At 38.3% G+C, this 26,044-nt stretch overlaps 1 long non-coding RNA gene across 1 annotated transcript in view; it reads left to right on the top strand.

The window, feature by feature from the left end:
- LOC129625475 (uncharacterized) overlaps positions 1-26,044 on the top strand; it is a 280,480-nt gene that overhangs the window by 56,837 nt on the left and 197,599 nt on the right. Inside the window, exon 2 of the long non-coding RNA XR_008701461.1 lies at positions 9,337-9,440. This is a non-coding gene — a long non-coding RNA (uncharacterized LOC129625475). The remainder of the gene's footprint in view (positions 1-9,336; positions 9,441-26,044) is intronic.

Raw genomic sequence — 26,044 nt, 5'->3', positions numbered from 1 at the left:
ATACAGAAATGTCAAGATCAGGCAAAGTAAAAGGTAAAGCAAAACAAAATGAGCAATAAAAGCACTGTAAGGATGCTTTCTATACCTCTAATAACCTTCTATACCTCTAATAACATAGTCCTCAACTACACAAATGTCACATACATAATTAGATAAACAAATCAAAATGGAATACTTTAACATATCTCTTTCAATAAGTTTTCGGTCAAGGACACCAAAAGTATGAATGAACCCATATCTGATAACATCAACAAACTCATATAGAAATACACTATAAAATACCCATTCTCCTCAAGCACAAGGGACATTTATGACAAGTGATTATCTACTAGGCCATCAACAAAGTCTCAACAATATAAATAATATAGAACACATTGTTAACCATAGTAAACTGTAATTTAGAAATTAATAAAAACTAACAAATCAAATATTTGAAATTTTTAATTTTCAAAAATTTTTAATCAAAGAGTTCCATTCAAAGGTACCAATAAAGAATTTCAAAACCATTAGAATAAAATAATAGAGAATATTACATATCAAAACATGTATGATGATACTTAAGATAGTACATTTGGTTTATTCCTAGGTATATTATTAATTTATTTTCAGTAGTAAGTTGGATTATTTCCTTAATTTCTCTTTCTGGTACTTTGTTGTTAGAGTATAAAAATGCAACAAGTTTTTGTGTATTAATTTTGTTTCTTGCAACTTTACCAAATTCATCACTGAGCTCTAGTACTTTTCTGCTAGTGTCCTTAGGATTTTCTTTTTTTTTTTTCCCCCCTCTTTTATTTACTTTATTCAGTAGGCAGTGAGAGTCTCAAAAATCTTTCTGTTCATCAGATGTTTGGTCTCCTTGTAAAGCTTTGGGTTTTTGAGGTTGAACATGGAGCATTGTGAAGTTCTTCTGAAGAAAAGTGAATCCAACTCATACCTTTGTGAAAGCCAGTCTCTTTGTCAAAAGGAACAGTGCATTTTTGTACATGGCCAAATTGTGCAAAGTGTTCTCTCAGCTCACTTGAGGCCACCATCCAGGGAATTTTTCTAACAAACGCAACCGACCGGCCGATATTGGTACGCAGCGCCAAAGCACCCCTCGCTGCCGAAGCCACCATCTTTAGGCTAGGATTTTCTATGTGTAGAAAATCCCAGGGACGGGGGAGCCTGGTGGGCTGCCGTCTATGGGGTCGCACAAGTTGGACACGACTGAAGCGACTTAGCAGCAGCAGCAGCAAAGAGTGAAAGTTTTTCTTTTTCAATTTGCTTTTATTTCCTTTTCTTTTTCTTCTCTAATTGCTGTGGCTAGGACTTCCAAAACTTTGTTGAATAGAAGTGAAAAGAGTGGGCATCCTTGTCATGTTCCTGATCTTAAAGGGAATTCTTGCAGCTTTTCATTGTTGAATATGATGATAGCTGTGGGTTTGTCATATATGGTCTTTATTATATCAAAGAATGTTCACTCTCCGCCTACTTTCTGGAGAGATTTTATCATCAACTGATGTTCAGTTTTATCAAAAGCTTTTTCTGTGTCTGTTGAAATGATCATATGGTTTTTATTCTTCAGTTTGTTAATGACATTGATTTGCAGATACTGAAAAGTTCTTGCATCCTTGGGGTAAATCCCACATGATCTTGATTTATGATTCTCACATATGTATCTGAATATCTTCTTTGGATAAATGTCTGTTTAGGTCTTCTGCCCATTTCTTTAATTGCATTTTTTGTTTTTCTGTTACTGAATTGAAGGAGCTGTTTGTATATTTTGGACATTAAACCCTTGTCCGTCATATTATTTGCAAATATTTTCTCCCATTCCATAGGATGTTTTTTCATTTTGTTTATGGTTTCCTTTGTTGTGCAAAAGCTTGTAAGTTTGATTAGGTCTCATCTGTTTATTTTTTCTTTTATTTTTATTACCTTGGGGGACCAACCTATAAAACATTGCTATGGTTTATGTCAGAGAATGTTTTGCCTATGTTCTCTTCTAGAAATGTTATGATATATTTTCTTATATTTAAGTCTTTAAGCCATTTTGAGTTTACTTTTGTGTATGGTGAGAGGGTATTTCCTATTTTCATTGAGTTACATGCAAAGATTAGTTGTCCATAGGTGAATGGGTTTATTTCTGGGCTCTCTGTTCTGTTCTGTTAATCCCTATGTCTTTACTTGTCCAGTTACTGTAGTTTTGTAGTATTGTCTGAAGTCTGAGAGGATTATGTCTCCTACTTTGTTTAGACTATACTTTCTTCCTTACAGTTCTCAAAATCTTTGTTTTGTTCATGTTCAGTGGACTCAGTAAGATTATAGACTATTTGAGAGAAGAAGTCTTTTTTTTTCTTCTCAGTCATTGCAAAACAATTTAAAAGAAAATGAATAAGTAGTATTTTGTGTCAGATGCTGTATCAGGTGCCACACATATGAAAGCACCTGTGACACTGGACCTCTGACAGTTTCACAGTGTTTTCTTCCTCCATATCCTATAGTTAATGTTCAGTAAAGTCTCATTTTTGGAGACAAAAGACTCAGTCTTTTTCATCTACCCAGTCAAGGGAGAAGCCTGGTAATAACTATAGTTTTGTTGTTGTTCAGTGTCTAAGTTGTGTCCAACTCTGCAATCCCATGGTCTGCAGCATGGCAGGCTCCTCTGTCCTTCACTATCTCTTGGAATTTGCTCAAATTCGTGTCCATTGAGTTGATGATGCTATCTAAGTCTTCTCCAGCACCACAATTTGAAGGCATTAATTCTTCTGCTCTCAGCCTTCTTTATGGTCCAACTCTCACATCCACACACGACTATTGGAAAAACCAAAGCTTTGACTATATGGACCTTTGCTGGCAAAGCAATGTCTCTGCTTTTTAGTATGCTGTCTAGGTTTGTCATAGCTTTGCTTCCAAGGAGCAAGTGTCTTTTACTTTCATGACTGTAGTCGCTGTCTGCTGTGATTTTTGGAGCCCAAGAAAATAATATCTGTCACTACTTCGACATTTTCCCCTTCTATTTGACATGAAGTGATGGGACTGGATGCTATGATGTTAGTTTTTTTCTAATTTGAGTTTCAGTTCAGTTCAGTTCTGTTCAGTCGCTCAGTCATGTCCGACTCTTTGGGACCCCATGAATTGCAGCACGCCAGGCCTCCCCGTCCATCACCAACTCCCGGAGTTCACTCAGACTCACGTCCATCGAGTCAGTGATGCCATCCAGCCGTCTCATCCTCTGTCATCCCCTTCTCCTCCTGCCCCCAATCCCTCCCAGCATCAGAGTCTTTTCCAATGAGTCAACTCTTCACATGAGGTGGCCAAAGTACTGGAGTTTCAGCTTTAGCATCATTCCTTCCAAAGAAATCCCAGGGCTGATCTCCTTCAGAATGGACTGGTTGGATCTCCTTGCAGTCCAAGGGACTCGCAAGAGTCTTCTCCAACACCACAGTTCAAAAGCATCAGTTCTTCGGCACTCAGCTTTCTTCACAGTCCAACTCTCACATCCATACATGACCACAGGAAAAACCATAGCCTTGACTAGACAAACCTTTGTTGGCAAAGTAGTGTCTCTGCTTTTGAATATGCTATCTAGGTTGGTCATAACTTTCCTTCCAAGGAGTAAGTTTACTCTCCTCTTTCACCCTTATCAAGAGATTCTTCACTTTCTGCCATTAGAGTGGTATCAGCTGCATATCTGAAGTTGTTAATATTTTCCCCAGCAATCTTGATTCCAGCTTGTGATTCATCCAACCTGGCATTTCGCATGATGTACTCTGCATATAAGTTAAATAAGCAGAGTGACAGTATACAGCCTTGTCCTACTCCTTTCCCTATTTTGAACCAGTCAGTTGTTTCATTTCTGGTTCTGTTGCTTCTTGCCTCACATACAGGTTTCTCAGGAGACAGGTAAGGTAATCTGGTATTTCCATCTCTTTAAGAATTTTCCACAGTTTGTTGTGATACACACAGTCAAAAGCTTTTGTGAAGTCAGTGAAGTAGATGTTTCTCTGAAATTCCTTTGCTTTCTCTATGATCCAACAAATGTTAGCAATTTGATCTCTGGGTTCTCTGCCTTTTCTAAATCTAGCTTGTACATCTGGAAGTTCTCGGTTCACATACTGCGAAAGCCTAGCTTGAAGAATTTTGAGCATAACCTGACTAGCATGTGAAATGATCACAGTTGTATGGTAATTTGAACATTCTTTGGCATTGTCCTTCTTTAGGATTGTAATGAAAACTGACCTTTCCAGTTCTGTGGCCACTGCTGAATTTTCCAAATTTGCTGGCATACTGAGTGCAGCACTTTAACAGCATTATTGTTTAGAATTTGAAATAGCTCAACTGGAATTCCATCACTTCACTAACTTTGTTTGTAGTAATGCTTCCTAAGGCCCATTTGACTTCACACTCCAGGAAGTCGGGCCCTAAGTGAATGACCACACTATCCTGCTTATAAAGGTGTTTAAGACCATCAGCAGATGAATGGATAAGAAAGCTGTGGTACATATACACAATGGAGTATTACTCAGCCATTAAAAAGAATACATTTGAATCAGTTCTAATGAGGTGGATGAAACTGGAACCTATTATACAGAGTGAAGTAAGCCAGAAAGAAAAACACCAATACAGTATACTAACGCATATATATGGAATTTAGAAAGATGGTAACAATAACCCTGTATACGAGACAGCAAAAGAGACACTGATGTATAGAACAGTCTTTTGGACTCTGTGGCAGAGGGAGAGGGTGGGAAGATTTGGGAGAATGGCATTGAAACATGTATAATATCATATATGAAATGAGTCACCAGTCCAGGTTAGATGTAAGATACTGGATGCTTGGGGCTGGTGCACTGGGACAACCCAGAGGGATGGTATGGGGAGGGAGGAGGGAGGAGGGTTCAGGATGGGGAACACATGTATACCTGTGGCGGATTCATCTTGATATATGGCAAAATCAATACAATATGTAAAGTTAAAAGATAAAAAAAAAAAAAAGACCTTTATTTGTATAGTTTTTCTGTGTATTCTTGCCCCCTCTTTTTAATCTCTTCTGCTTCTTTTAGGCCCTTATCATTTTTGTCCTTTATTATTCCCATCCTTGAAAGAAATTTTCCTTTGACATCTCCAGTTTTCTTGAAGAGATCTCTGGTCTTGCCCATTCTGTTGTTTTCCTCTATATCTTTGCAGTGTTCATTTAAGGCCATCTTATCTGTCCTTGCCATTCTCTGAAACTCTGCATTCAGTTGGGTATATCTTTCCCATTTTCCCTTACATTTAGCTTCTCTTCTTTCCTCAGTTATTTGTAAAGTCTCCTCAGACAACCACTTTGCCTTCTTGCATTTCTTTTTCTTTGGGTGTTTTTGGTCGCTGCCTCCTGCACAAGGTTACAAACCTCTGTCCATAGCTTTTATGCACTCTGTCTACCAAATCTAATCCCTTGAATCTATTCATCACCTCTACTGTATAATCATAAGGGATTTGACTTAGATCATACCTGAATGGCCTAGTGTTTCCCTTACTTTCTTCAATTTTAGCATGAATTTTGCAATAAGAAGCTGATGATCTGAGCCACAGTCAGCTCCTGGTGTTGTTTTTGCTGACTCTATAGAGCTTCTCCATCTTCGGTTGCAAAGAATGTAATTGGTCTGAGTTGGGTGTTGACCATCTGGTGATGTCCACGTGAAGAGTTGTCTCTTGTGTTGTCAGAAAAGGGTGTTCACTATGCCCAATGTGTTATCTTGACAAGATTCACTTAGCCTTTTCCCTGCTTCATTTTGTACCAGAAGGTCAAACTTGCTTGTTACTCCAGGTATCTCTTGACTTCCTACTTTTGCATTTCAATCCCCTATGATGAAAAGGACATCTTTTTTGGTGTTAGTTCTAGAGTGTCTTGTAGGTATTCATAGAACTGCTCAACTTCAGCTTCTTCAGCATTTGTGACTGAAACACAGAGTTAAGATTACTATGATGTTGAATGGTTTTACTTGGAAATGAACCAAGATCATTAAGTCATTTGCACTCAAATACTGCATTTCATTTCGTACTCTTCTGTTGACGATGAAGCCTACTCCATTTCTTCTAAGGGATTCTTGTTCACAGTAGTAGATATAATGGTCATCTGAATTAAATTCACCCATTCCTCTTCCATTTTAGTTCACTGATTCAAAAAATGTCAGTGTTCACTCTTGCCATCTCCTGCTTGACAGTGTCCAATTTAACTTGATTCATGGACCTAATATTCCAGGTTCCTATGCATTATTGTTCTTTACAACATCATACTTTACTTTCACCACCAGGCACATCCACACTGAGCATTGTTTACATTAATATATGCTATTTGTTTTTCTCTTTCTGACTTATTTCACTCTCAAATTAGAATTTTAAATTAGCTCATGCCATGTATATAGTGGCACTTACTGGAGAAAGACAGCAGAGGATTGGGCAAGGTTTCTAGTATTTGCACTTAGAATAAAAGAAAGAGGTTCACTAACAAAAATGTATGCAGGGCCAGTTTGAAATTCAGAACAAAATAGTGTGAAACTCACTATGACAGTATTCATCAAGAGAGTTCTTATCCAGAAGCAGAGCATTCATTCTTAGGACAAAATTGAAATAAGTTGGGTGAATATTTATCATGACAATACACATATATAGTCATAGTCTAGATAGTGGAAACAGATTTAAGGACCAACATCACAATTAGGGGTGTTTTCTGTGTGAAAAGAAGAGAAGCGAAAAGTAAAGGAGAAAAGGAAAGATATAAACATCTGAATGCAGAGTTCCAAAGAATAGCAAGAAGGGATAAGAAAGCCTTCTTCAGTGATCAATGCAAAGAAATAGAGGAAAACAACAGAATGGGAAAGACTAGAGATTGCTTCAAGAAAATCAGAGATACCAAAGGAACATTTCATGCAAAGATGGGCTCGATAAAGGACAGAAATGGTATGGACCTAACAGAAGCAGAAGATATTAAGAAGAGATGGCAAGAATACACAGAGCTGTACAAAAAAGATCTTCATGACCCAGATAATCACGATGGTGTGATCACTGACCTAGAGCCAGACATCCTGGAATGTGAAATCAAGATGGCCTTAGAAGCATCACTATGAACAAAGCTAGTGGACGTGATGGAATTCCAGTTGAGCTGTTCCAGGTCCTGAAAGATGATGCTGTGAAAGTGCTGCACTCAATATGCCAGCAAATTTGGAAAACTCAGCAGTGGCCACAGGACTGGAAAAGGTCAGTTTTCATTCCACTCCCAAAGAAAGGCAATGCCAAAGAATGCTCAAACTACCGCACAATTGCACTCATCTCACATGCTACTAAGGTAATGCTTAAAATTCTCCAAGCCAGGCTTCAGCAATATGTGAACCATGAACTTCCTGATGTTCAAGCTGGTTTTAGAATAGGCAGAGGAACCAGAGATCAAATTGCCAACATCCGCTGGATCATGGAAAAAGCAAGAGAGTTCCAGAAAAACATCTATTTCTGCTTTATTGACTATGCCAAAGCCTTTGACTGTGTGGATCATAATAAACTGTGGAAAATTCTGAAAGAGATGGGAATACCAGACCACCTGATCTGCCTCTTGAGAAATGTGTATGCAGGTCAGGAAGCAACAGTTAGAACTGGACATGGAACAACAGACTGGTTCCATAGGAAAGGGAGTACGTCAAGGCTGTATATTGTCACCCTGTTTATTTAACTTATATGCAGAGTACATAATGAGAAACCCTGGACTGGAAGAAACACAAGCTGGAATCAAGATTGCCGGGAGAAATACCAATAACCTCAGATATGCAGATGACACCACCCTTATGGCAGAAAGTGAAGAGGAACTAAAAAGCCTCTTGATGAAAGTGAAAGAGGGGAGTGAAAAAGTTGGCTTAAAGCTCAACATTCAGAAAACGAAGATCATGGCATCTGGTCCCATCACCTCATGGGAAATAGATGGGGAAACAGTGGAAACAGTGTCAGATATTATTTTGGGCTCCAAAAATCACTGCAGATGGTGACTGCAGCCATGAAATTAAAAGATGCTTACTCCTTGGAAGGAAAGTTATGACCAACCTAGACAGCATATTGAAAAGCAGAGACATTACTTTGCCAACAAAGATTCGTCTAGTCAAGGCTCTGGTTTTTCCTGTGGTCATGTATGGATGTGAGAGTTGGACTGTGAAGAAGGCTGAGCGCTGACGAATTGATGCTTTTGAACTGTGGTGTTGGAGAAGACTCTTGAGAGTCCCTTGGACTGCAAGGAGATCCAACCAGTCCATTCTAAAGGAGATCAGCCCTGGGATTTCTTTGGAAGGAATGATGCTGAAGCTGAAACTCCAGTACTTTGGCCACCTCATGCGAAGAGTTTACGCACTGGAAAAGACTCTGATGCTGGGAGGGATTGGGGGCAAGAGGAGAAGGGGATGACAGAGGATGAGACGGCTGGATGGCATCACTGACTCGATGGACATTAGTCTGAGTGAACTCCGGAAGTTGGTGATGGACAGGGAGGCCTGGCGTGCTGCGATTCATGGGGTTGCAAAGAGTTGGACACGACTGAGCGACCGATCTGATCTGATCTCTGTGCTCCCAGTGTAAACAGTATTTGTTGGAATCTTTGCTTTTCCAGGTGCAGGCAACATTCCAACTTCCTGCCTTTCTAGTTTGAACAATCTGTTTTTGTTTATTTAATACAGGCCTCTATTGATAATCCATACTCCATTTGGTCTTAAGAGTCTCTTTGCTTTTCAGGTACTAATATTTGGTAGGATCTGGATATATTGTATCAATGGAGAATGAATTTGGGAAGAAACACCAGTGCTAAGATGTCTTATAGAACAGTGTTGGAAGCTGTTAAGAAATTCACAAGGATAAGATCTGGCAAACAGAGCAGTGGCAGTGACATGATCTGTCTCTCCTGTGTGATCCTTCCAGTCCTCTCATATTCTATGGGTGGTTAAGGTGTTGTCTTGGCATGGAGCTTAAAGTGGAGCTTAAAAATGGTCTGAGTAATATTCTGCTCCAGGAAAGGGTTTTGTGGTCTATACAAGTCCTGTTCAAATCTACAACACTGACAGCCTCACATGTGGTTCTTGGGCTATTCAAAGAAAATAAAACCCCCTAAGTTATTTCCAGCCATACTGGTCTTTCTCTTTTGAATTACTCAGAGATTACACAGTGGCTTGACAATGAAAAGTGGGTCCTGATGACTCAACCTCCCTCAGCCGAAGTTCTGAACACTAAAGGAAATAATACACATTGTGAGGCAGAACCTGACACAGAATAGGCATGTAATTAATGTTTGTCTTTCAAAGCTGCTGAGCAGTAACCTGAAGCTGACTGTTTTATTCCCTTCAGGTTTAAGGGAAAGAAACCTGCAGCTAAATTTGAAAGGATGGACATCTTGATCTTGAAAAGGTCTTGCGGTGGTTTGAGATCCTGTTGGCTGTCTGAAGGGTGAGGTAAGACCATGGCTATTCCATATTACCTTCTCCTAGATTTTATACCATCAGTAATACACAGGCCCAGGAAAGAATGTACAGAAGCCCATTCTTCTGATTGAGTACCATGACATTCTTTTTGCATAACCTCTGGGAAAAGAGGTATGCTAACCTTTTGTCTTTCATGGGCATATCTGAAAGCCACCAGTTTGCTAGAGTTAAAGGTAAGTAAAGCAGATTGAAGAGAACTGAGAGGCTGAAGAACTTATTTGTTTCAACAAAGTGTTATCCATACAAATGTATTCATACTTAGATGTACATTTCACATCAGATGGTATCCAAGTGGAGAGAGACTTGGTGGTACAAGTATGGGCTATAAACTTACAGGGGATGGAAGAGCAGACTAATTAAAGGCAGTTACTGAATTTCAAATGCAAGGTCCCACTTAAATGTAGGTGGAGGAGGCCACCTACATTTAAATAACAAAGAAGGTATCAGTGAAATAGAAACAGAAAAACATTAGGAGAAATCAGTGGAACCTAAGGAACCTAAGATAGTTTGTCCCCCTTGAATCTTAAGTTTAAAAGCTTTGCTAAGAGAATGGTGTCACTAATCAATAATGACACAGTGAGGCACTTCCAAGAAACTGTCTTTCTTAGCAATATTTGTTTACCCAGCAGAAAGAGTCTACAGTGAAATACTTCTTATTTCAGGGTTAATTGTCTTATTCCCCAAAGCCAGTGGGAACTTGAAGAAAATGTGAAAGCCTATTGCTGAATTCCAGGAAGGCAAAAGGAATTCTGCTGGTTGATTTTTGTATTGCTTTTGTCTTGGTGAGGGAGAAATTCCTGGAGCTTGGTCGGTCAAAGGATCGTCCTTGTTTTATGGTGTAAAGGTGTTTTCTGTAGACTAATATTTTTGAAAGGCAGGCCTTCACAAATCTTTTGTTTTAGGGCACTCAGACATTATGGTGGTTTGATATGATTTACATGAAAGTAAAAATAAATAAAGAGATAACTTTTAAAAAAGATGGTTTGTTAAAAAAAATCAGTAACATTGATATATTTGAGTACATTGCAAAGGACTTGATGGCCTTCATACACAAATCTTTTGTAATAATTCACACATCTGTATTATTCATCTTACTAATTAAGACAAGATGTATTAAAATTGAGAAAGAAAGTTTTCAAGGAATAAACTAGAAATAATCATCCATGATTCATATCTCAGGGCTATAATGTTGCTAAATTTGTTGGGACCTGAGAGATGGGACAAAGAACAGGTAAGTTTTCACAGGAGGTTCAGAAGAAATCAATATTGATTCTTGTTGAAGAATTCTACGTTGTGCTGAAAGATGATTCCGATGGCACCTCTAGAATGTTTTCTCCCATTTGGACATTTGTATGAATGTGTTGAGCTCTACTAGTTCTCTCGTCTTTATTCTTCATGTACATTGAGATTCAAAGGTGTCTATCTCTCTGTGGTCAGAAAGCAGATGATAGAACAACAGAGGAATAAAGCTATTATTTAAAGGAGGTGAAAAATGCTCCATGTAAATCATAGAATCATATATACACCTGCAACCGTATACAGGCATGTGCATATTAAGTCTCCAAATGACTTATCTATGACATTTCAATGACATTTGGCAAATGAGTTGGTGCCTCCAAAAAAGATGGGTTAGAGAAATCCTGCATTAAACTGTGAGTATATGATGGCCTTCATGAAGCTATTTGGGGGCAATTGGAAGCCTTCAAGCTCCTGTTTCCTGTAAGGACATCCTGGAAGTGAACATGTTTGGATCTTAGAGTTTCTGTGTAGGAGTGTCTACTCATCCCAGAGAGTGTGTCCTGAGCTGGAAGAGCAGTCTCATGGCACCCAAGTGTAGAGCATGTGTTTCCACTTGTGTGTACCCTGGACAGTGGAATGAATGGTGAATTTTGATAAAAGACCTTGGGCCTTGGCTCTCACTGTCTTCCCATCCACCCTACATTTCTATCAGGTACTTATATCAGATTTGTAACCATTTTCCTTGTGTAGAACTTTGGCTGAATTTATCTGAAGGCTTAGATAGGATCCAGTCTGCTTGAGGTATAAAATTGTTTAGATTTTACTTATAAAACAAATAATATGTATATAAAGCCACTGACAACTCTGCATTTGTAGGTGATAGAGATGTGTATGTGCATGTGTACATGTGTTTGTCTTTAGAAAAAGCAGTGCTTTAACAACACAAAAAGACTTGAAATCCCCATTCTGTACTCAACACAAAGACAAAAGTGAATGGGGGAGGGAGCATGATGAATGAATACCAGGTAGTAAGAGCGGTGACTGTAAATATCATAAATACATCTGACATTTCTTAGAACATAAGTAATTGAGAATGAATTAACAATTCTTTACCTCCCTGATTTACCCCGGAAAAAAACAAGATAGAGATACAATCATGTTTAAGGGACTCTTTTCTAGATTTTATTGTAATTTTGATACCTTATTACTGTTTGTGATTATTCTTTCTTACCTCGGTATATAGTTGAAATCTGTAGTTACTACTTGCTCTAAAATTGGAAGATAACCCTTTCAGGTATAAAGGACCTTTGCCCTTATACAGCATTATGATGACTTTTTCCTAATACATGTCAAGTTGTCTGTTGACATATTTACTTGATAAAATCATTTACAAACTATATTTCTAATGGAAATCATGAACTTCCTCTATCCCCAAACAGTTGTATCTTCCTACTCTACTATACATCTAATTTTCCCACAATTCTAAAATCACTACCCTTGAAACTGGAAGTTGTTTCTAGCTTTTCCCTTTCCCTCACCCCCACAACCAATCAGTCCCCAAAACTTGATGATTTCTTTTTCCGGTCTTTCTCAGGTTGGTCCTTCCACTATATCACTTTCATTTCTTGTCCATCATTTCATTCAAGGATAACTGCAGAAATTCCCAAATGATATTTCTGCCTCCAGGCTCAACCTTACTAACCTCACAACTGTCACAATATCATTAAAACAAATTTCTTTTTTCTTCTTCATTTTTTACATAGCCTCCAAAATAAAACCCCTTAAAAGTCTTCCCATATTTTCATCTTGTCATCCAAGGTCTTCTATAGTTAAGTCTCTCACGCACAGGCAATAAAGAAGCCATGAATTCTTTTGTAAAGAGCTTGAATAGAAGTGTTATTTTAAGAAAATTAGGGTCATCTCAGTTTGCAAGTGCATTGCTACATCAAAGTTCAACACAGGGGCTCTTGCTTAGGTGTTTATGGCAATAATCCAGGCATGGGGAAGCAATCTGTGAGCTCAAATAGAAGCCATGAGACTGGAAAGGGAAAAATCTTAATGATATGGGCAGAAGGAGAAATAAGGCACCCAAAAGTTTCAAGTGTTGGATAGTCTGTGCATCTAGTAAAATGAAAAAAATACTAATAGAAATAGAAAAATAAGAAAATGAGCCAATTTAAGGGCTAGAAAAGGAAAATGATTTCCAATTTAGACATTCTGAATTTGAGATGACGGGTGCAACCAAGTAACAATGACCAGTAGGTAATCCAGGACTGGAATTCAGGAGATGGGACTTTCCTACAGGTATAGATTTTAAATTATCCCCATTGTAAAGTTATTGAATGCAGATGAACTTACATGTGCGAGAAAGTAGAGATAAGGGAGAACAGAGTTAACAAGGACTAATTCTGTACATAGGCATAGGTAGGGAGTTGGGAAGTTAAAAAAAGGAAATGGAAAGGAGGAAACAATGAGGTAAAGGAAACACTGCATTATTGTGTCATGGAAACCAACCAATAAAGCAGTTTCCAAAGAAGAAGTTCAAGACAAAGATAATGAGCACTCAGGCCATCATGAAATTGATGACGAAGCCATTGGTGATCTCTGCAGGGGCATTGTCAGATCAGTGATGGGGAGGGAAGCTAGATGTCCGGATGTTAAAGAGAATGAATGGGAAAGAATAGAAAACTGGGCTTTAAGAAATTGGCAGCAAGCGCAAGGAGAATAAGATGGTAGCCCGAACATTCAAAATGGTCATACTTTTCTTTTTATTCCTCCAAACTAAGGAAGTCTTGAGCTTTTTACAAAGCAGAAAAGAGAGCAGAAAGATTGCTATAGATTCCCCAAAGGAGTGGGGAGCTCATAAAACAGTGAAGATAAAGGGGATTCATTTGAGAAAGACAGTAAGTCACCTTTTCTCTGAAAAGAAGTATGAGAGCATAGATCTAGAGTAAAAATGAGTTTCAGGTGAACAAGAGGTAATGTTAGCTGTTAGAATGAGAGTAATATGGAGGACATGAAGAATGATTTGAACAACTGCTTGCTCTGTGTACATAAAGTTTAAAAATAATCCAGAAAAAGAAGTGAGAAGTGAGAAGCCTGGTTGAACACTGTGGCATGGCTTTTGAATGATAAACATTCAGAGAAAACCACATCGTTGTTCATAAACATTTACTGATACAGCCTCTGTTACTACTTGCTAATGAATCCGCTAAGATTGATGAAGATTAAATGGGGCTAGTGAGCCACTGGAAAATTTTATTTCCTGATCCTACGCACTTACACTCAAACGTGAGCCAAAGCCCTGGTTGTCAATGGTTACACCACTGTGATTCAGAAGAAAGCTGTTCCACATTAGTAAATTAGATTAAAAACACATTGTTACTTTCAACATTAGCAAAAGCCACATGGTACGCTGCAACAAAGCAGAGGATTAGGAATCATAAAATCTTTCCAAACTAAGCAAGGCAGTACAAACGGTTAGTAATACTTACTCAACTTGTACCTTGGCTATGAGAATTTTTTTTACTTGCTGTGCTAAGTTGCTTGAGTCTTGCCTGACTCTTCATGACTCTCTGGATTGTAGCCTGCCATGCTCCTCTGGCGATGCAATTCTCCAGGCAAGAATATTGAAGTGGTGCCATACCCTCCTCCAGGGGATCTTCCCGACCGAGGTATTGAACCCGCATCTCTTACATCTCCTACATTGGCAGGCGGGTTCTTTACCACTAGTGCCGCCGGGGAAGCCTGTTCTTACTTAAAACGTAAAATTAATTCTGAGGAAAGAGAAGAAAGGTGCTGCTCATGAGAGAGACCAGAAAGTGAGACATAGGTGAAGTAGAGATGCACCCCTATTGGCAACGCATGAGGGAAATCTCTGAATAGTGTATGAATAATAATATGCCAAGAAAAAGAGAAAAGCAATTTAAGAAGCAGGAAACCAGTGGCTGAGAGAGACACAAAAGGAATAAGAACCTGAAATCCAACCAACCTTAGTAGTTGAAATATAGGGCGGTTTTCTCACATGAATTTTTCTCTTTATTAATAGAAATTGAATCAGGATTTGCATGTAGTTTCTCAAGAATAAATCTGGAAATGTGCCCAAACTTACTGTTGTTTAAACAGTTAATTTACTGTAGGTTTTGGTTTCTGTTCAATTTCACTGTTTTCTAAGTTGTGTATACTCTATCTTTCCACTTCTCAAATAATTTTTTACTGCAACTATATACATGGCTTCAGAGTTCTATCCCCTTTCCTCAAAATATTGATTTACTAAACTAGAAATAAGTTTATCATTAAAAATAACCCCTCCTGATTAAAAATCTTTGTAGATGTTGACAGAGGAAGCAAGGGAGTCAACCAATCCTGGACAAACACCCTCCCTTCAAAGACTTTCTCATCTAAGGGTGAATAAATGAAAATCATCACAGAGGCTTATTGAAACATTATGCAACATAAATAATAAAGTTGCATAGGATGATTATAAACTTAGAAATGATTAACCACAGAAAATAATTTAAAAGTAATTTTGCTTTATATTCTAAATAAAATTTAAGAAAACTTGAAATTCATGATATAAAGTTAAAATGATCATGAATTAGAATGGAGTAAAAAAATATATGTTTAAAATTAAATTTAAATTTAAGGTACTAAAAGTTCATCTTAGTCACATCTGAAATACTCAGTGACAGGTAGCGTATGGCTAACATTTTGGATAGTATAGACATAGTATAGGTGCATCATTGCAGAAAGTTGTTTAGGAAAGACTGGCCTAGATCCAATGACTGCTTTACTGGAAAAATAAGGGATAGAAAAACACTTATGTAGCACCATGAAGAAGCAATTACCAAAGTTCATTATGTGAAAAATTCTGCAGAATAAATGACTCATTCTCTTCAACAAATAAATGTCATTGAGAAAAACAAAAAAAGGGAACATTGTTAGATATGTTACAGAGTTTTGAGAGACAAATCAACAGAATAAAATCTACGTAACTTGTTGAGATTCTTATATGAATAAAAGACATTTCAGAGACCACAGGCTACGTTTATCAGGGGCTGTATTTTAGTTGATATTAAGGGAATATAATGTGTTACATATTTATTTTTGTAGAGGGATAATGGGATTGTGGTTAGGTTTTAAAAATACTTTAAATCTTAGAGCTAAGGTCTTAAATATTTACCAATAATTTGCAAGAGTATCAGGGATTTGTTTTCAGGTACTTTTGTGATTCCTTACCCCTCTATCTGACAGAAGTGGAAATGAAGTGAAGGGAAGTCACTCAGTCGTGTCCGACTCTTTGTGACCCCATGGACTGTAGCCTACTACGCTCCTCTGTCCATGGGATTTTCCAGGCAAGAGTACTGGAGTGGGTTGCCATTTCCTTCTCCAGAGGATCTTCCTGACCCAGGGATCGAACCCAGGTCTCCTGCACTGTAGGCAGACGCTTTACCCTCTGAGCCACCAGGGAAGACATAAGTGGAGTAATAGACAAACCAGTATTGGCAAAATGTTGATGATTGTTGAAGTTCAATGAGAATTAAAAACTCTTGTGATAATATTGAGTAAAAAAAAAAAAAAAAAAAGCAAGTTATATAACTATGTGCCCTGTAATCTCTATTTGCTTGTGTGGGTAGAAGCAAAGGCTTGAAGAGTATACATCAGAGTATTAACAGTGGCTGTTTTTAGAATAATGGGATTACACGTGGCTTTTTCCAGTTTGAAAACTGTTATGTATTTCCAAAATGAGTGCTAATTGTTTTCTAGTCAGAGAAAGACTTTTAAAAGCAATTAAAATGCTAAATGTCATAAATGAAGACAAATTTTAAAAAATACATCTCTGTATTGTATATGGAGACATCTGTGATTAGCATCAGAGTTTCTGGACTGATAGTACCATTGTACAGTATGTAGAAAAGGATGGTGACCTAAAATTATAATTAAAAAAAAATCAAAAGTTCTAAGATTTCACCCTTGCTGTATATTGTGTTTTATTTTATTGTTTTAATTGATTAGTTGTATGAATAGAGAGAAGAGAAAATATGGGAGTGAAAGTAGCTGTTATCGCTCTCATTGCTTCTAAGGACCACAGTCTGTGTTTAGTCTCTGTTCTTATAAGCAGCAAACTATTTTATTTATCCAGCAGAAAAAGAGTTTGTCTCTCCGATATTTCAAATTGGAAAAAAATGATAGAGAACAAAGCTGTTTTAAAATGATATTTCTAGGGAATTCCCTGGCAGTCCAGTGGTTAGGATTCAGTGCTTTCACTGCTATGATCTGGGTTCAATCCCTGGTTGCAGAACTGAGATTCTGCAAGCTGTGCAGCATGGCCAAAAAAAAAAAAAAAACCAGAGAGGGATTTTTCTTCCATAAAAGAGGGAGCCTAGACATTATATCTTCATTTATACACAGGAACATGTGGACTGTGTGGCATTTGTCATAAATAGGCTAATTATAGCAAGGTCATGAATATGATCCCTGACTATATATATATTTTTTGATGGGATGGTGAATGGGGTTGTTTCCTTAATTTCTATTTCTGATCTTTCATTAGTATGTAGAAATGCACCAGCTTAATGTATGAATTTCATATCCTCCAATTTTTATGGATTTCATTGATGAGCTCTAATAGTTATCTGGAGGCATCTTTAGGATTTTCTATGCAAAATAAGGGTCCATAGCAAGTCTGGATAAGTAAGCTGTCTTCTGCAAAATGGGCTGTTTGCTCAAGTGAGCAATCTATTGTTCCAGTAGAAGGACAATTTGCCCTCAGAAAGCAAACTGAATAAATTGGTTGGCAAGAATTTTTTGAAGCAAACAGTAAAGTAATATGTTAATTTAAGGTTTGATCTTCCTAGAATAAACTGTCAGGCCATGTTGACACTATGGCTCCAATTCTTACTCAGGAAAGATAAACCATATTGATACAAGTTGTAGCAATACTCACTTGAACCTGTTTTTCCTTCTATCAGGCTGTCCTCAATAACAGTCCTGTAACAGACCCTAAAATTAAGAGGTGGTGCATGTGTACTAATGTTTATGTCTGAATCTTAATTGGAATTGCCCCAGTTTGATTAACTTTTCTCCCAAGGAAGAGCAAGAAAGGTAATGACACCTTGGAACTCAGACTGCTGATCCCAGCTGTCAGGCTGCTGTTTCATTAACAAGAAGTTCAGGGGGACATATATTCTAAACTATATAACATTACAGCCAAAATGGAACATGGAAATACCTGGGCAGATGTTTAGCCTCATAGGGAAGAACTTCACGGGATGCCAGCTCGAGTGAAATGGGAGTTCAATCACTCCATTCTAATGATTCTGAAGAAAGCAGGAAAATGGATGGGAAGGCAGAGGGACTGGTGGGGGTTGGACACCCGCAGCTTGAAAAATAGCCTGAAACTTGTTTTCTTCATTCATGACTTAACAAGGCTCCTTAAGGGAACCCTTACAATAGACGAGAAATTGTAATGCTAAGTATGAACAGATTAAGACAAAAAAGAACCCAACTAATCCCAGTCTCTTGAAAACCGCAGTGGACTATAGAGAGAAGATTTTCCATTTTAAGCAACCTTGTAAGCACTTGAAGGCATTGGTTTATTCCAGTCTATGGGCAGGTCTGTTGATGGCATGGTACATCACCCTGGCTCCCAATCCCCCAAAGCCATTCCATCCAAACGTTACTATTTATTCCCCCCTAGAAGGAGAGTTGCTCACCTGCTATTTCTAAAACTACTATTAATAGAGCCCCCAAAGCATTCCTGTCTGCCCAGCACATCACAGAAATAGTAACATACTGCAATCTGCTATGGAAACTTGTCAATTAAAATAATGGATCTTTAGTCACAAATCGTTATCACAGTTTGACTTTAAAGTGAATGGATGAAGTTTGGTAAGGGTAAAGGAAGGGCAGTGACAAAGAAAAACATGCCAAATGATTCCAGAATTGGATGATTTTCATTGAGGATGCAGGTTACTGTGGAGTTGAGACTGACTTGATGGGTATTAACTCTTAAGACAGACCAGGAAACCTGGAAATTCTGAAGCTCCTTAGTCTTTATTTTTTGTTAAATAAAATATTTAAGTACAACAGATAAACTTTTACATAAGGGTAAACAGAGATATGTGTTGGAGAAGACTCTTGAGAGTCCCTTAGATTGCAAGGAGATCCAACCAGTCCATTCTAAAGGAGATCAGCCCTGGGTGTTCTTTGGAAGGAATGATGCTAAAGCTGAAATTCCAGTACTTTGGCCTCATGCAAAGAGTTAACTCATTGGAAAAGACTCTGATGCTGGGAGGGATTGGGGGCAGGAGGAGAAGGGGACGACAGAGGATGAGATGGCTGGATGGCATCACCAACTCGATGGACGTGAATCTGAGTGAACTCTGGGAGTTGATGATGGACAGGGAGGCCTGGCGTGCTGTGATTCATGGGGTTGCAAACAGTCGGACATTACTGAGCGACTGAACTGAACTGAAATGGATATATGGATCAAAATGCATGAAACAAGTATGTCAATGTCACGAGCACCCAGTCAAGTCAAAGAAAAACAACAACTTTCAAGCCCTCAGCTTCCTCCTCTCCATTCCCAAAGACCCCAGATGTATTTTAGTCTTCTGTTACCACTGGTTATTGCTTCCTGCTTATCTACTTCTTGTATATGGAATCATATCATACTTAACTTTTTCTTTTTTTTTGGCATCACACCAAGTAGCTTGCGAGATCTTAATTCCCCAACCAGGGGTTGAACCTGCACCCCCTTGCAGTGGAAGCATGGAGTCTTAATCACTGGACTGCCAGGGAATTCCCCATACTTACTCTTTTGTACCTGGTTTCTTTTGCTCAATATTACATCTGGTGGGACTTCTCCACATTGTCATTTATAGTTGTAGGGTGTTCATTGTCATTTCTGTGTAGTATTGCTTCGTGTAAATATACCACAATGTAACCATTCAACAGTTGATGGACATTTGAGTGTTTTATAGTTTTTGGCTATTAGAAAATCATGCTGCTCTGAAAATTCTAATATGTACCTTTTGTTGAACATACACACACTCCTCTCTGTGGAATGTTTTCCTAGAAGTGGTGTCTCATGGGGTTATATACTTAGTCAGCTTCAGAAGGTTCTGTCAGTAGCCTTCCAGGCTGATCATGGCAGTTTATACTCCTACTAATAGACTATGAAGTGCCCTGTATCCTTATAAATGCTTGATATTTTCTGTCCTTTTTTCATGAGTCACTTCAGTCACTAAGTCGTGTCCAACTCTTTGCAACCCCATGGACTGCAGCATGCCAGACATCCCTGTCCATCACTAACTCCCAGAGCCTGCTCAAACTCATGTCCATCGAGTTGGTGATGCCATCCAACCATCTCATTCTCTGTCGTCTCCTTCTCCTCCTGCCTTCAATCTTGCCCAGCATCAGGGTCTTTTCTAGTGAGTCAGTTCTTTGCATCAGGTGGCCAATGTATTGGAGTTTCAGCTTCAGCATCAGTCCTTCCAATGAATATTCAGGAATGATTTCCTTTAGTTTTGACTGGTTTGATTTTTCTCATATCGTCTTGTTTTTATACATCAGACTCATGTCTGGAATTTTAGTCTTTCCTTTACTCACATAGTTAAGACACACAGTTCTTTAAAATTTCATTGTGATCAAGGGACTCTAATTCAAACAGAGGGGATCCAGAAATAGTGGTGAAACAATGTCAAAATTCTATAAGATTAAAAGTAGGTAACTTCATGGGATTTTCCGCGTGGTCCAGTGGGTAAGACTGCCTTTCGGTGCAGGAGTTGCAGATTCAAGCCCTGGTCAGGGAGTTGAGATCCCACTTGCCTCTCAGTCAAAAAACCAAAACATAAAACAGAAGGAGTATTGTAACAAATTCAAAGCCTTTAAAAATGGTCCACATCAAAAAAATCTTAAAAATAAAAAGTAGATAACTTCCAAAAGGCAAAGCCTTTTTTCCTTGTCGTAAAACTGAATATTCCTATTACAGAATTTTGGTCATGAAGTTTGAGCAAAAAATATCTTCTTAAATTTATAAAAAGAGAAGCTTATACACAGAGGCTAAATGTTACAGACCATCCCCTTTAAATGCAAGTACACATGTGCATGTGTGGTGTTTTTCTACAAGGCTACATTGCTTTTATGTTATGGGATTATGTATCCATACCTTTAAGTGTTAATGTTCTAGATGAGCTCTGCTCAATACTTCTTTTGTTCATACCACTATTTTTACATCTCTTATTTAGTTATTCTTTTTTTTAATTCTTCATTATTTGACTTCCCCACTATACTGCAATTTATAAGGGGTATAAGTGTACCTTACTTATTCCCTTTGAATATCCAATACCCCGATGTGTCTCCAGCACAGAGTAGCTACTCAATAAACATTTTTGTCGAAAAGAATGAATGACCACTAACAGGAGTTTCATGAGCACATAGGATAATGAAGAATGCTATGCTTTAATAATTATTAAAATGAAAACATTTTTTATTTATAGCAACTTAATCTGATGGAAGCCAGCTTGTGTTTAACGATTTAAGACTATTCCCTTTCTGGTGAGATTTTGAGAATCTGTAGTTAAAACAAATCTGTAGAGAGCCTCACCAAGAGTTGGAAAAGCTGGCACTTCCAAGTAGGAGAGGGTAGACAGAATTGCAACAGCAAATTCTCCATGTTCATTCCTGTCTTCATTCTGAGTTATATTTGCTATTCGTTTCCCATTGCTTAAGTAATTCATCTGTACTATTTTTTTAAGTCTCTAATGCTGTCTTCTAGTGATAGGAAAAGCTAGTACTTTGATCTTTCTATAAAGCAGCTGCCACCTCTTGTCGCTGTATTTAGTTCTTATAAGTACTAAGTTTAGATAGAAAGTGCCCAAGTATTGTTGCGTGCATTTATCATTTACCATTATGTGACTGTGAGTCTTAAAGGAGTCAGGTAATTTATCTCTCTATTTTCGGGTATTTAATGATTGCAGACACATAACTCTCTTACTACATGCTTAAAATGTCCATGGAATGAAATAAAATAACATTACCTCTTTGGGTATCACACTGAAGTCTGGCATCCCTAAGCGTTAGCAACCTTCTTTATACTTTATCCTTTCTTGTAATATTATAGCTTGAGTTTATTCTTAGCTGAGAAAGACGCTTTCCTTTTGAGTTTTAAAAATATCGAATGGCCTTTCTTTTCCTCGCCGCTCTGTGAAGAGGCTGCTCTCTGCCTCAAGCGCTGCCCTGTCTCACAGACAGCGATGCTGGTGTCATCTCGCTGCTCTCATTTGCATGGGAACTAACGTAAAGGTGGATGCTGTTGTTTGTGCCCACAAGAATAGCAAATGTAGAGCAGGTGTTGGAAATACTGTCATAGTTGTCGGAGGAAGTCTCTGTCAGCGTTTTTCAGGAGGAACCAGCGGGAGCTTTTTATAATGGAACTTTAATTACGATGACCAGACACCCTGGCATAGGCTGAGGATCTGCTTATGTTACACCTGCCAAGAGTAATTTGAAATGCCTCAAGACATGTGTCTCATAAGTGGTGCCACCCCCTGCAGGTCCTAGCCAGTGGTTCTTTCTTTTCTTCCCCTGTCCCTCCTCTGTGTTGACTCTTGGTCTGGCCACCTGAATACATAGCAACTTGAAAGAAAATCAAGAGACATGATCAGGAAGATGAGATTAACACACCACCCAGCCAAACCACCGTATCTGTGACACAGCTACACACCTCTGATTTTCAGACTGTGGTTTGGAAATCTAATAAAAATACAAACAAAATGGGTCATTTCTCATCTTCCAATATTAAGTTTATCTGTGGACATGTATTTTGAACGAGACCTTCAAAAAGGCAGATCATGAAACCTCAGAAAATCAACCAGCAGATGGCAATCTATTATAGACTTCCCTAAGACCTCCTGATTGTTCTATGTAAGAGACTTAAATTTGTAATTTAGTTTGGCCAGAGAATTTCAGGGGTAAGGAAATATTTCGGTCAAAAGAGAGCAGGCCAATTTTATCTCTTGGTATTTCTAATAATTTTTTGCAGGTAATTTTACATTTTCTCTGCTCCTTAAGGATTATACTTTAGATAATGATGATCAGGATTTCCAGTTCCATATTTGTAGCATAACTCCTTGGAATGCAGTTGATTAGAATATTAAACTGGGAAACCTTTAAGTACTTTGAGCAGATTACCAGACTTATGGCTTTATTAACAATAACAAATATTTAAGACATTGTTAATCTTCTGGATACATTTATATCATATACTCCCTGATGTTCATATAATCTACCTGTCTGTAAAACATTTCTAAAGGAGATTTTCAAAATATTTCCAAATTTTACACTAATATTCTGGTAAGATTGACTGGTATGATCTTCTTGCAGTCCAAAGGACTCTCAAGAGTCTTCTCCAACACCACAGTTCAATAGTTGTCTCTTGCTAGAGTTGGGTTATTTCAATGGAAGCATTAGTGAAAGTGAACGCCTATGCTTCCAATCAACTCCAGAGGCTAAACATTGTTCTTTGTACTTCAAGGCTCAGTTTCTGGTTAAAAAATGAGAAGACTTATAAGATCTCCTCTTCCTCTCTTCACTGAACATTGAAGGCACCTGTCCGCCATCGTTACATAGAGAGTGGGGAGGAAATTGACAAATTTATTTTCATAAATTGGTAATTCTGATGGTAGTTGGCCTCAGAACACACAATGTAAGGTGTTGAGCCCAGTGTTGAATCAGTTCAGTTCAGTTGCATCTGACTCTTTGTGACCCCATGGACTGCAGTACGCCAGGCTTCCCTGTCCACCACTAACTCCCAGAACTTGATCAAACTCATGTCCATCAAGTCAATGATGCCATCCAGCCATCTCGTCCTCTGTTATCCCCTTCTCCTTCTGCCTTCAATTTTTCCCAACATCAGGGACCTTTCCAAAGAGTCAGTTCTTTGCATCAAGTGGCCTAAGTATTAGAGCTTCAGCATCAGTCCTTCCAATGAATATTCAGGACTGATTTCCTTTAAGATTGACTGGTATGATCTTCTTGCAGTCCAAAGGACTCTCAAGAGTCTTCTCCAACACCACAGTTCAAAAGCATCAGTTCTTTGGGGCTCAGCTTTCTTTATGGTCCAACTCTCACATCCATACAGGTTTTTCCATAAGGTGAAAGTGAAAGTTGCTCAGTTGTGTCCAACTCTTTGCAACCCCATGGACTATACAGGCCATGAAATTCTTGAGGCCAGAATACTGGATTGGGTAGCCATTCCCTTCTCCAGGGGATTTTCCCCACCTAGGGATTGAACCCAGGTCTCCCACATTGCAGGCAGATTCTTTACCAGCTGAGCAACCAGTGAAGCCCAATGTTGAATATTGTACTGCTATTTCTTTAATGGAATTATAACTTGCTAATATTGATTATCAGCCAGTGCAAGAAATCTAATACAATGCATGGTTATAGAGTTGCTTTTCTCCTTATATATTCTGCTAACTCATGCACACCAGGGAAGCAAGGGCATATTGGAATCAGTGGCAGATGAATGATGGATGAATCATAAATTGGATTGTGTGTTGGTTTACTTAATTAGTTTATTAGACTTCTCTGGAAACATCTAGACACTGTGCAAAATTAATATATACAGGAATATTTAGCTGTCCAATTAGGAAAACATAAATTAGTCATATCATGTATGCTGTAAAAACCACAACTGCCAAAAGAAATTAAACAAATGAATGGCTAATAAAAATAAATGTTTGGCATGTGTTCTGAATGCCCCATGCATGAAGGCAGTGAAGTAACCTCTGTTTATTAAGAAGGCAACTTCTTCCAAATGACCATGGGTATTTGGAATAGTCAACTTCACCTATCAAACTGTTAGAACATATCCCTTTTATTTACATACTTTAAAAAAACTATTTATTTGGCTGTGCTGGGTCTTAGTTACAGCATGTGGGATTTTTGATATTTCTTGTGGCAGGTGAACTTTTAGTTGCAGCATGTGGGATCTAGTTCCCTGACCAAGGATTGAACCCAAGCCCCCTGCATTGGGAGCTTGGAGTCTTAGCCACTGGACCACCAGGGAAGTCCCTTACATACTTATTTTTTTTTAAAGATAGCTCAACTTGGGTTGATCACCTGTTTTGTAGCTCTCTCCCTTGAAGGTCACGACCCACTGATTGCACATGGATCACCATTGTATGGGCAGTAACTGTGGTTAAAAGAAAACTTCATTCACATTAGATTGTGAATCTAATCTACTTAATCTACTTTGTCATGATCTCTGTGGACTCTGAAGGGCTTCCCAGGTGGCATTAGTAGTACAAAACCCGCCTGCCAATGCAGAAGACATAAGAGACACAAGTTCGATCCCTGTTTCAGGAATATCCCCGGGAGAAGGAAATGGCAACCCATTCCAGTATTCTTGCCTGGAAAATCCTTTGGACAGAGGAGCCTGGTGGGCTACTCCATGGGGTCGCAAAGAGTCGGACACGACTGAAAGTTGCTTAGCACCAGCACTAGCATCATGGACTCTGAAATGTGTTTTTTCCATCCAAGAGTCAAAATTATTTTCTCAGTCCTTTCACCTTATCAATAAATCATTGAACATAAATAATTATAAACTCTGGTGTGGCAGAAAAGAATAAGTTAATTCAATGACTGCGTATCCTATGTAACAAGTTTAGGGTTTAACTGTTTTAGAACCAATATGCTTGTGATAATTATCAGTGATGTTAAAAATGAAGTCACTTCCTTCAGTAGAAAGAAGCTGTAGATTTGAACAGTCTTTGTTTTCAGTGATCTCCAAAGCCTAAGTAAATAATTGCAAATATTCATCTACAATTCTAGACTCATGGGATCTTCTTACGTTTGGCAATATCTGTTACTGGTTGTACCACCCAGTAGATAGAATTTGAGAGTAAAACAGAGCAGGTGCTGACTATTCAGAACTAGATGAACTCACTGCAAGGTTTCTGGCAAAGGAACAAGATACCAGCGAATTAGAAGAAAATGTTGTCAGGCATTTATGAGCCCTTTGAAAGCATGCACACATGCATGCATGTGCGTGCACACACACACACACACACACACACACACAGGAATGGCTAAAATCACTCAGGTTATTCTAGGTATCCAGTGATAATATTCAAGGCAGAGTTTAGTCCTGTGGACAGCTCAGAAAAATCTTATGTGAATCCCTAACTACCAACCCACCTAACTGCAAAGCCAGCAATAGATAGCTCTATTTTCATTTACCGAGATGTTTAGCTTTTTTTTTTTTTTGCCTTTTCTATGCATTCTTCTTCTTTTTTTTTTTTTTTTTTTGTATTCCAGATCTTGCTTCT

This window comes from Bubalus kerabau, chromosome 13, assembly GCF_029407905.1.
Source record: "Bubalus kerabau isolate K-KA32 ecotype Philippines breed swamp buffalo chromosome 13, PCC_UOA_SB_1v2, whole genome shotgun sequence".
In the NCBI taxonomy this organism is placed as follows: domain Eukaryota; kingdom Metazoa; phylum Chordata; class Mammalia; order Artiodactyla; family Bovidae; genus Bubalus; species Bubalus kerabau.
This window is presented reverse-complemented; position numbering and strand designations above follow the sequence as displayed.